The sequence below is a fragment of the Hesperophylax consimilis genome, chromosome 1 (assembly GCF_061612785.1).
Source record: "Hesperophylax consimilis isolate HC1 chromosome 1, BYU_Hcon_1.0, whole genome shotgun sequence".
Taxonomy (NCBI): Eukaryota; Metazoa; Arthropoda; class Insecta; order Trichoptera; family Limnephilidae; genus Hesperophylax; species Hesperophylax consimilis.
The window spans coordinates 15615341-15627337 of NC_142836.1; the positions used below are offsets into that span (position 1 = coordinate 15615341).

Consider the following 11997-nt stretch of genomic DNA (forward strand, 5'->3'; position numbering starts at 1 on the left):
ATCAATAATTTTAACTGAAAGGGACGTGAGGTTTAGCTCGTATCTGGATGTGAAAATAATATATTCGCAAAGAGGAAATTTCATTATCGTAATTCTGGTAATTTAATATAATACAATATGTATGTAGCCTCTACACCACATTTGTGTAGAGGGGTTACATACCGGTAATAATATACATACGTATATTATATTTTCTGATTGTAACTCTTTCACGGCATTACAGTTGTTAAAACAATGAATAATTAATTAGATTACGTTCCTGTTGATGAGATCCTGACACCTTTACGTTGGTACATATCGCTAATTTGTCAACCAATTCGTGAGAACGTTTTAGTTTTCTGCCAATAAAAAAGTGATATTAGGATAATTCTAATGGATAACTAAGTAATATAATATCTAAATACGTAATTAGTCTTTGGATACTAATTATTTAATTATTTCTTTAAAAACGTACCGATACACTAAATCAACAGTGTTTTAACTCAGAAATCATTGTCTGGAGATAATTCGCAATTAAGGGCCCGCTTTCCGCGTGAAGAATTTAGATTTGGGCAACACCCTCAAAATAAACAATATTTAGTGTTAAAAGAATCCGACAGAGGTGTCTGAATTCGTATTAGGAATAATTTTGGGGATTATAATTTAAATAACGAAATTAAATTACCGACATCTATTGCAATTTTAGAAAAACAGAACCATTTTTAGTTAGCACCGAGCGAATTATAACGATGTCGAAATGAAGATGGTTCTCAAAATATGGGTTTTATTACGGATTTAATTAATTATTATTTTTTTTTAATTTTACAAAAAACATTTACGAAAGTTATTTGAATAGGTATAAAAATTACTTTACTTTACTAAAATACTATTATCACTTTTATAAAAGTAATTTATAACTTTTATAAAATCAATAAATATATTTTTACATCAATAAGGTTTTTCTTATATGGTTATCTTTATAGGGTGTCCGGGGGTAAAGTGCTCAAACTTCAGGAGGTTATTCTAAATGCTAGAAGAAGTAAAAATGAAATGGAAATTATTCGAATTTCCAAATTTTTTCCACAAAAATTTATTTTCCGTAGAAGAAATTGTTTTTTTTTTCTATACAAAAAAATTAAACTTTTTTACTCGAAAACTATCTTAAAACGTTGGAATTCCAAAAAAAGTTTTTTTTTCTTTTTTACTTGTACTATCAATTAGAATCACCTCCCGAAGTTTGTGCACTTTACCCCCGACATCTTGTATAATATGCGCAATATAATATTTATACACGTGTAATATCTACTTTTGTACATTTATATCAATTATATACACGTTTACATTTTTATGCTCATCAAATTTATTATATTATAAAGATAGATAGAAAGATCCTTAGTGCTTCCCGAGGACTTACAAATCAGAAGACTTTTTTGTAATTATTTATTTATTCATTTAAACAATTCAATAATTATAAAGAGTAATAAAACATGTAAGCAACATAAAATTACATTCTAAAATGTGAAAGGGGCTCTATTTATTTACATTTTTATGAAATTACTACTTTTAATAGTTTAAGCTTTCAGTGAACTTTCAATTTTATTTTTAACTTCTCTAAATATTATTTGTTTAAATTGTCAAATATAATTTAATCACAAACACAAGATTCACTCAAAATGAAAGATTGGTGGTTCTGAAATGTTCCCATAAATACGGTGAAAGAACCCTAAACTATAAACTTATTACCCTAAACATGCTTCGAGCGAAATGCGGATCTGGAAACCTTATCGTCAATCTGAGCAAAACATACCATGAACGTCAATATAGCAACAGCCTTTGTTCTGCTGCAGTTTCATTAAATGCCGAGAGATCCGTTTACAGTCTCCAAAAAGCAATACTGGGGCACAACCCTAGAAGCAAAGCTAAATGATTGGAATACAGAAAGATAAAAACACACCATTGTCAAAAATGTCTTGGCCGTTAATGATTAAATAAAATTAGATTTATTCAGGAAGGCAAGCATTACGGTGATCGATGTTAAAAATCTAACATAGCCCTAGAATAACTCCAGTATCTTTAAGAAACCTTTCTCTTAAAGCTCAGAAAAAAACTTTCCATGACAGTTAGATATACCACTCTACAACAAGACCGCGTACGGTAAAACTGTAAAAAAAAATAAAGTAATAAATAACAAAATAAATATTTCACAACACAATCATTTCATCGAAAATCTTAAATCCGTTTCACCTTTCTACATTTTCTATATTCTCCTTAAGAGTATAATCCTTAGATAATGCCTTTTCAGATTATTCGTGGAAGCTAGAAAAAAATAAAATCATTGATTATAACTGCACTTCAAGTGACCTTTTAAATAACAGTAAAGGGCTCAAATGATTTTATTATTACCTCCGTGCCTTTGCATCTTTACAAGACTTGGGCAAAACATTCTGTAGCGGAGTATAGATTTCACATCTGAAACATAATTAAAGAGTTTATTGAAAATAGAACACCAAGGTACGGTTAGTCAAAAAACGTACAATTAAGTTAATTCTGGGTAGAAATTGTACAGTTGACATTCAGGACAGGTTCACTCCCTCCTCCTCAAAAAAGACCCTCTATACAGCATTCTCAAAGATGACACAGGCTCTGAGAGAAATTATTTTCTTCAGGGCCTCCTTCCGACATGAAAAATAACATCACTGAACTAAATTATATTATTGTAGAAAGCAATCACTTTGTGGTTTGACATATTTAATAAAATAAAATACTTTTTTGTTTTAAAACCACGATATTTATTAATTTAAGAACCGACCGGTTTCGCTTTACTTAAGCATCATCAGGGTACAAATTAATACTAAACAAGAAGTACATAATGTGTGCATATATATAACAAAATATAGAGGGAGACAACATGATACAAATATAAGCAACACAAAGACGGTCATAAAATACATTAACATAAGTGTACAAGTAATGGAAAACCGCTAGATAATTATGTAGACTAATGGGTTATACGAATAAATCGGGAAAAACAAAACATCAATAAAACCTCAATAATAACGGTTTTTCCAAATTTGCAAATCATTTGATCGATAAAGATCATACATTCTGTCATAGCACCGGTGCTAACATCTTACATAAAAACGGGCATGGTAACAGACTAAACAATTTAGAGGCACTAGAAATTAAAAAAGCTGTAAAAACCAAAAGTCAGATACTTAATAATCAATTAGACATATCAAGTAGTCCAATATTAAGTCTGTTTCCAATAAACCCATAAAAAATTCCCAGTTCTCCTTACCTCCTTACCACCTTGCCAGTTGATGTTTTGTTTCTCCCGATTTATTCGTATAACCCATTAGTCTACATAATTATCTAGCGGTTTTTCCATTACTTGTGCACTTATGTTAATGTATTTTATGACCGTCTTTGTGTTGCTTATATTTGTATCATGTTGTCTCCCTCTATATTTTGTTATATATATGCACACATTATGTACTTCTTGTTTAGTATTAATTTGTACCCTGATGATGCTTAAGTAAAGCGAAACCAGTCGGTTCTTAAATTAATAAATATCGTGGTTTTAAAACAAAAAAGTATTTTATTTTATTAAATTATATTCCCCACAGTTTCAGAACTTTCAATAGCTTTTTTCGCTGGCCCGTTCATTATTTTTCTGGATTCCACGTTCGAGTATTGTTATTTGAAACAGGTGGCCCTTATTATTATTACATATTATATTATATTTCGGACATCGTTGCATTGTGAATCATTAGAGCAGATCTTAGAGTAATATTACTCTAAGGAGCAGATGTAAAGTGACGTGTGTATTTGTGTACGTAGAAAGTTAATTCGCAAATAAATCACGATCGTATAGGAACAAGAAAAGAGACAAGACAACAAGAAAACTAAATTAATAAAAATTTACCCCGTAATTTCTAATGCATTGGAATTAGTTTTATTTCCCAAAGTACCTATTCTGAAAAAAAATAATAACTTTTTACTACACAATACATAAATAAAAATATGAATTATTAATTTTTATAGTAAATTATCGTTTATAATAAATATAAGCTTATAAATCAAAAATTGTATTTTTTTCTTCTCACCTATTAGATAGGATATAATTTTATGAGATAACATTTTTTCTTTGAAATACGGGATATCTTTCGTGTATTTCCCATCTTTGAAAAAACAATATTTATTAACTCATAAACTTTACACGCGTAAAAATTATCTTTATAAATTCAAATATTTGCACGTAATCGCACGTCTGTAGATCATAGAACGATGAACGACACGTCTGCCCCCAAAGCCCTCGAGTTGGCGAATGAACTTTTCAAATAAAGATAGGTTAATCTTCAAGTAGGAGCGAGCGCGCTATAATAAATATGATTTAAAAGCAATAGGCGTAAGCGACAGTTGTGAAAATGTTTAATAAATCACGGCGTATTTCAAAAATAGCAAAAATTACTTTTGGGGTCTATTGAGTAGCATTAAAAGAAGCATTGTGATTTTTTTCATACATATAACTTGTAAAATAACAGAAATAAAAGTGTTAATAATATTTTTCGGAGCATACTTTGCGATTTATTTCTATCGAGGGAATTTCAAATAATTACCGTTTCGGCTTTTGGAACAAATAGATACTATCTTAAAGAATAACATATATTTTTTTAAGAGCTTAAAAACTTCAAACTTTTAAGAAAAATATCTCGGAAATTGGATGAAATTCGAATAGTGGGCCCTTAAGATTTTGGTTAAAGTTTGGAATCTAAAAACTATTCAAGTTTTTGGCGGATTGGCTTGAAATTCTGGAATTCAGTAATTATTATTGTATTATTGGTCAGAATGTAATCATTAAATGTATCTACGTTAAAAAGTACAACATCTCAATTTTTTGCATTATGACAATTAAGCAATTAAGTATTTAACAGTAGGAAAGAAAGTTGAAAAACATATTTTAGTCCAAAAATATACTTTTTCGAACCAGCAGATATTCTCTCACATTAACATCTTTGCGCTCTTTGGTGTATGTATTTGGATGTACTTTTCAACTCGATACTGCAAAATTCAGACTTCTCGCTCTTTGGAACTATTGGTATTGGTATTTATATTAAAAATGTATACATGTAGTTGCGTAAATGTTTGGGGAATTTAAACCACCCAACCATTCTAGGAAATATAAAAAAAAAACAAACGGAAGTTTAAACTCTATTACAACAAAGTTACACCACTTTGCAAGATGTTGCTAGGTTCAACAGATTTATTTTTTTCAATTTGTCACGATTTGCCAAAAAGTTTTAATTCTATTTTTCAATCTCAATCAACATAAATCTTTTTGAATTACAAGAATTTTTTAAAAATATTTAAAAAAAAAGTTTCATGTTACAAACTGTTCACCATTTCGTAGAATTAAATAAACTTCCCCAAATTGACTGAAAACGCGTTCTAGATTGACGGAACATTTATTGACATTCATAGACCATGTTATCATATTACTATCTTAAATGTTTTTTTTCTTAAAAGCCACTTGTAAATATGAATAATTAGAATTCTTCTTTGGAATATGACATGGACTTACTAAAACCATGGTCTTTAGTTTTCAATCTCTCTTACAAAAAAATCGATATATGATATTCGTTGTTTGTACGCCAAGGCCTCCAATGTTACGTTCGCTTCTTGATAACGTGTATGCACAATTAATAATACACGTCACGCATTCCCGCCGACTATTTCGAACGCCTACTAGAGTCACTTTCACAATTGACACACTTTTATCGCGATAAGATTTGAATAAGTTTATTTATATTGTCAGTGTTATTATCTGGCTCGTTGGTCTAGGGGTATGATTTCCGCTTAGGGTGCGGGAGGTCCCGGGTTCAAATCCCGGACGAGCCCGAATTTTTTTTGGGATTTTTTCACAAAAATTAAAAAAGAAGAACATTTCAAGTTTATAAGTTATTGAGACATCATTGATGGAATTGATAAACGGTTTCACGAGAATCTCTCCGTAATTTCGCATATTTTTTGGTTACTTTAGTTTCTGTTCCTAGCATAACTTTTTTCAAATGTATTTAAAAAACTGTTGATCGATGTTCAAATGTTCATCCACTACGGCGCATGCTGATAACCACGAGAAAAAAGTTTATGAAAATTAATTTTATTTTTTTCTTGACTTTCATATTTTTTACCAAAATTATAGCAAAAGATTATGTTAAAATATGTTATTACTTTTCTGAAATATTTTTCTTAACTGATTTAATACTAAAAGAAGAGCTGAAATCAATTTAATGATAATTAATTTCCTTAAAGTGGTTAGGTTACCATTTTTTAACCTGATGTGATAATTGCACGGAAATATAAAAAATAACCTCGATGCGGTAAAAGTTATCATTTAGGATTTTCAATATTATTTTGTATACTAAATGTTTATGTATTTGTTTAGCTTTTATTGATATCATTTAGAATCTTATCGATTTTGATAATATGGTACCTAACTTATCATATTTAAGGCGTGAAGAAACATATTACTACAGTTGTTTGTGGAAGAACACAACAAAACGGATATTTAATTTCCCACTCCGAACCGTTATTCATAGAATGTCGAAATGATAAAGATTTGTTGAAATAAAATAAAAAGCAATTAAAAAAGTAAAAAACCAATAAAAACCAAGTTTTTTAAAAATATAATAGAATTTTTATTAATATATGACTTAATTATTTTCGGTTTCGCTGTCGATTGAACATTTCTCCTCAAAGACTGGCTCTTAACTTCTGTGAACTTTTAAAACATATATTTTTTGTTTTGTTTGTTTGACTGAGAATTGAACACTCATTCTCAGGGACTAGAGTCAACCGCGCTAATTGAGTAAAATTCCGTGGGTAGGACCGATATTTATTACGTATATTAACTGCTGTAATGTCATCCAATTTCAGAGAAATGCGTTAAAGTCCGCGCGTGTGAGCGTAATTGACACAAAAAGTCGATAGAATGTATTGTCGGTCTATCTGCAGAGTTTCAGCTAGATTTGGTTCTATGTCAATCGTGAATGACCCGCTCATTGAAACCTACTCACGAGCTTCCAAAGAGCCAACGGGTTATTTTTTTGTCATTATCCGGGTCTCGCAACTCACCACCACGACCTAGTGCCGGTGTGGCGAGGCGACCGCCCATAGATTTTCAGCACCCGGGTGAACCCCCTTTCGCGACCCGGGTGTCGGCTGCCGGTTGGCGGTGTGACGTGGCGAGCGACCGTATGATATATGGATTGCATGAGTATGAATTTTGTAGACAGGACATCATGTCTCAAATCACTTTCTCGTGACAGAAAAATAGAGGTAGTAGATTACTGAAATCTAAAATAGAAATCATTGTGGTTCCAGTTTCCAGTCATTGGAGACCTATATTTCTATGCTTCTTCTTCCAAATATTTTTGGAACAGGTTTCATGAAAAAAATATAAATTCATACTATGAATATGTTAACTACCTACGTCAAACAAAAGTGAAAGTAGCCGGGTGACGGGTAATCGCGTTTCAGGTCGTGTATCACCTGGTACGGCGGCCGGCGGCGTGCCCGTAAAACCCGCTCAAAGAGAGCGTTTTCGCGACCCGCTCATAGCGCTGTGGGTCTAGCTCGATCAGATATCGGGAAATGGGTCAGTCTCCACTCTCAAGATTCTAATTTAGTCATACATTTATTCAAGAAAACAAAAGTGAAATTCAAATAGATGTAACTAAAACCTTTGGGTATGTATTTAAAATGTGTTTTAATTGAATCTACCTGTTTTAGGCCTCTCATCTAATTTAAAATTTATTTTGCATTGTTCTGTATACTAAGAATAAAAAATATTACATATGAAACGTAAATTCCTTGTTAAATTGTACTCTCAAAAGTTAATACCTCGTTGGGAAGTTTTATTTTGAACGAAGTTTTTTTAGATCCAGCCGTTACATTACTAATTTTATTTATAGTTCGAAACTAGCACTGGTTATAATGTTTTAAAAAACATAATGTTATTAAGTTAAGTTATATTATATGAGTTTATTCTGAAGTTGTTGGTTTAGAAATAAAAGTTCTTCGTAAATAAATTCGGATTCTAGGTTTGTGCAATCAGTTTCTTAATATTAAATAACGACGAAATGTTGTTAGTATGATACACAAAGGGACGTTTATTCAAAATATTTTAGAGATATAGACTCGAAAACCAATGACGGACGGAGAGAAAGCAATTTTATTCTCATGGTGGCTACGTAAGAAGGGTTAGATGCTGACCGTAATTTCGAAGGAAAGGAGGATTTTAAAGGGTTGGAAATTACAAATTAAATTCTGTTAATTTGAGAGGGGTGACCACAAGGTAACGAAAGCCATTTGTACACTTTAAACAACCCCGATAAAAAAGTTAATTAACTCTGTAATTAAATAAACAGTTCAGTAAAAAAAATCTAGATTTTTGTGATAGCGTGAAAAAAAGGTACTTTAAAAACTATAATATAAATTTAAGAATATTTTCTTTAAAAACGGTTAAGCTGCAAAATTTAAGAATCTACACAAAATTTCAGTCTGGATAGAGCGAGGAGGAGTGAGAAAACGATTAATAATTAGCAGCGCGGAACTTCTATGAATTTAACACTGAAAAACAACGATTTTCAGTGTTAAATTCATATTTTTAACCAATCACGACGTCCTGGAAGTAGGGTTTTCGGGTGATCTTTTGTATTTTTTAAAGGCCATTAAGACATTTTTATATTATTTCGATTTGTACAACTCTAGAAATCCATTTAAAATGAAATAAAAGATGTTAGCCATCACGTGGTGTCATCTTTTATAATCATAATTAACAATAAAAGACCATCCACCAACCAAGAGATTTTCCGAGTATGTAAAATGAAATTTCCGGTGATGAGATTTCACTCGAAAGGTAAGAATGTTTTTAATCTTTGTAGTTAATTTATATGACATAAGTTTTTTCACATAGTGAAGAGCTTCACCGGCAGATCAAAAAATACATCTTTGTCATTTTTTCGGTGATACTGATACTTCCACTTAAATTTTACAGCGTGGAGTTTCACTAGAATATTAAGAAATATACTTTCACTTTGGGTTTCGTGGTATAGAGTTTCACTTGAGACTCTACTACCTTGTTGGTATTAATTTCTGCTTCTATAGCAATCATAGTCTTCTAGCAAACGCTGTTAGAAATAATGGCGTTGCCTACAGGGAACATTAGGTATCCTCTGCCGGTCTTATTATTCATTCTGGACATCGGTGGAACTCTTCACTTCCAACATTGAAACAATAGTTTATTATCAGACAAACATATATTTGAGTAACTAACTAATTGAAAATTTTCTCAGAAATGTTCATAACCAAGGAATAAATAAGAGTTAATCATTGCTTGACATCAAAGGTAGCCTCGATAACAATAATATTCAGTTAAGTAAAACCATTTTGATGATGAATAAAACTATTATTATTTAAATTCAAATAAAACATCAATGATGCAAGCTGATATTTAAAAAAGTTTGTGGAGGTAAAAATGAAAGACGACATAATTGAACTTAAATACAGTCGGTATAAAGTTCATAATTTAAAATTAATGAAGAGACTGAGGTTTTCTCTGACGGAACATGGCAAACGTTGTATTTAAAAGCCTTTGTATTCGAAAGTATTCATATTCCTACTTGAGTTTTTTTATGCTCATTTCAGGTTTCAGGACAGAAAATGTTGTTAACCCATTTAAAAGGTTAAAATATTTTCAACCATTAAATTTTGCTCTTTTAGTCTTAATTAAATAATTTAACATTTAAATGCTTAACTGTGCAAATATACGATTTAATTGAACTTAATTACTTTTTATCACATCTAGATTAAACCATAAAAAATCTCAGATTTTTCAATGGGGTTTGTACTTGCTTCGTACTGAATTTGATATCGGACTTGTCGTTAATAATTTTACAATAATTCTATGTAGCATTAAAAAAGAGATCATTTTATAAAGTTAGAAATAGGATGACCTATGCAGATGCGATGTTAACGATGGCTGAGGTAATATAATAATATAAAAATCCTTTCGAGTGGTAAATTGAATTCATTTGTTCTCTGGAAAGAACCAGTTATATTGTTGTCTACTTCAAGAGATTCCTTTTTATATCTCAGCATCACGTGTCTAAGTAATGATGGCACGTCGTTTCTTCTATGGCTTGGTGTACTGTGAACTGTAGTGGATATCTCTCTAACTAAGCACATACCCAATCCCTGGAAGTTATTAGGTTGGAGATTCTGTTAGATGCTACATATACAAACCGGTTCCATGATAACTCAACACACTTTTAAAAAGTGATATAAAGTCATTAAAAACGATGAAATTTTTTTAACCTAACCTAACCTAACCTACTTAACCCAGTTAATAAAGTTTTTGTTTCATAACTTTCCATGACTTTATATAAATTTTTAAAGATGTGATGATTTATCCAGTCACCATACAAACCCTAACCTCGACGCGCTATAAATTATCCAAATTCGTATTAACGTTTTAGAAGAATTATTTTAAGATCCCAAAAATAAGTTGTTAAATAAAAACTTTGTACATTCACCAAATTTTAAGTTACCTGCTCGAAAAACTTTAATTTTGAAGTTTATTCCATTCTTGAAGGTTGAAGTCTAATTTTTGAGCTATCAGGTGGGAAAATTTAAATGTTAATTTAAGGGCTTCCGATATAAGAGAAACGTGCAGCCAACTCAAGAAGCCAAGAAAAGGACCCCAATGATGTAACTTTGCCAAAATGCTGCTTTCTGTATAAATAACTTTGTAGGTAAGTTGAAAGTTAAATAATGCGTAAAACACGGAGGGCGTTAAGCATTCCTACCAGGAACTTACTTAGTTATTCAAAATAATGAAAATCATTGATGGAAAATCCTACAAAGCGTTTTATCGTCTGATAAGTAATGATAATACAAATAATTTATTTTCATCTACCGAGCCGAACCCTCTGATATGAAAATATCTGGAGTCGGTGAATTATTTTCCCATTTGATCTCTGGTGAGTTGACGTGTTGTTCTTGTATGGTTTTGTATTTATTTTGCTTATATAATGCACTTACATAATGTTGATTGACTAGATGATCATTTGTGGAAAAGTGAGTGGAAGGGTTAAGTTTTTCCTTTGGGGAAGATTTAACCCGGACAACAAAATCGGAAGTTAAAAAAAAAAAAAAACAAGTGTATGAAATCATTTCGATTCCTAAAATCACTAGTCAATCTAGGTATTAAAAATGTTCAGAAAACAAATAATCCTTACAGATTGAACATTCAAAAGCAATACAAATCTACTATCTTTAATTTGAAAATGTTCGTAGAAAAAAATCATAAAATGTCTTATCATATTATTCAATAATTATTGTTATTTCCTATAGATTTAACGAACAAACAAGAAAAAGGACACAATTTTATTATTTAAAAACGTAATAAATTATATTAGTATGAAAAAAATCAATTGTGTATTCCCCAGAAGTCTTACACATACCGCTTTGTGGAGAAATCGTGAGAGTGAACTCTATTATAAATATTAGCGCTGCGCGCCGCCACCGTGGGGAGTTATTTATGACCAGTTCACCGTAATTTCACCTGCAGCTATATATTCCACTAGAGGAGGTAGAAAGGGGAAAAGTCTATAGAGAAATCAATGATCGCTACTTTGCAAAGCGTTCAAGTTCACAGCCCACGAACGAGGGGCTTTAACACCCTAGTAGTTACACACTTAGGAAGACGTTACAACGATCTGTTTCCAGGACCGAAGCTGCAAAGCTTGCAAATAAACAAAGTGTTTATGGCGCTCCCCCTAATAACAAAAAGCCTAAGACATATTATGAGGCATATCAGTAAAATATGTGACGAAAGTAACCTTTCAGAAATCATATCGATAGCCATAATATTTTACGGTACCTACACTGCAAGAAAGCCCAATATATCCTAATATCTAAATGTATGTACGTTGTGGTACCGAAGGTGATTAGAGT

General features: G+C 31.2%; 1 long non-coding RNA gene and 1 other non-coding gene across 2 annotated transcripts; one reads left to right on the forward strand and one right to left on the reverse strand.

Annotated features, from left to right (window-relative positions):
- Positions 1 to 1240: 1240 nt before the first annotated feature.
- LOC149426355 (uncharacterized) lies at positions 1241 to 3020 on the reverse strand. The gene is made up of 3 exons (XR_016302720.1): positions 2383 to 3020; positions 2224 to 2295; positions 1241 to 1886 (listed from the first exon to the last, which is right to left on the reverse strand). It is a non-coding gene; the product is annotated as an uncharacterized LOC149426355 (long non-coding RNA).
- A 2785-nt stretch (positions 3021 to 5805) lies between these two features.
- On the forward strand, positions 5806 to 5877 carry TRNAP-AGG (transfer RNA proline (anticodon AGG)). Its single transcript has one exon. It is a non-coding gene; the product is annotated as a tRNA-Pro (tRNA).
- The last annotated feature ends 6120 nt before the right edge of the window (positions 5878 to 11997 follow it).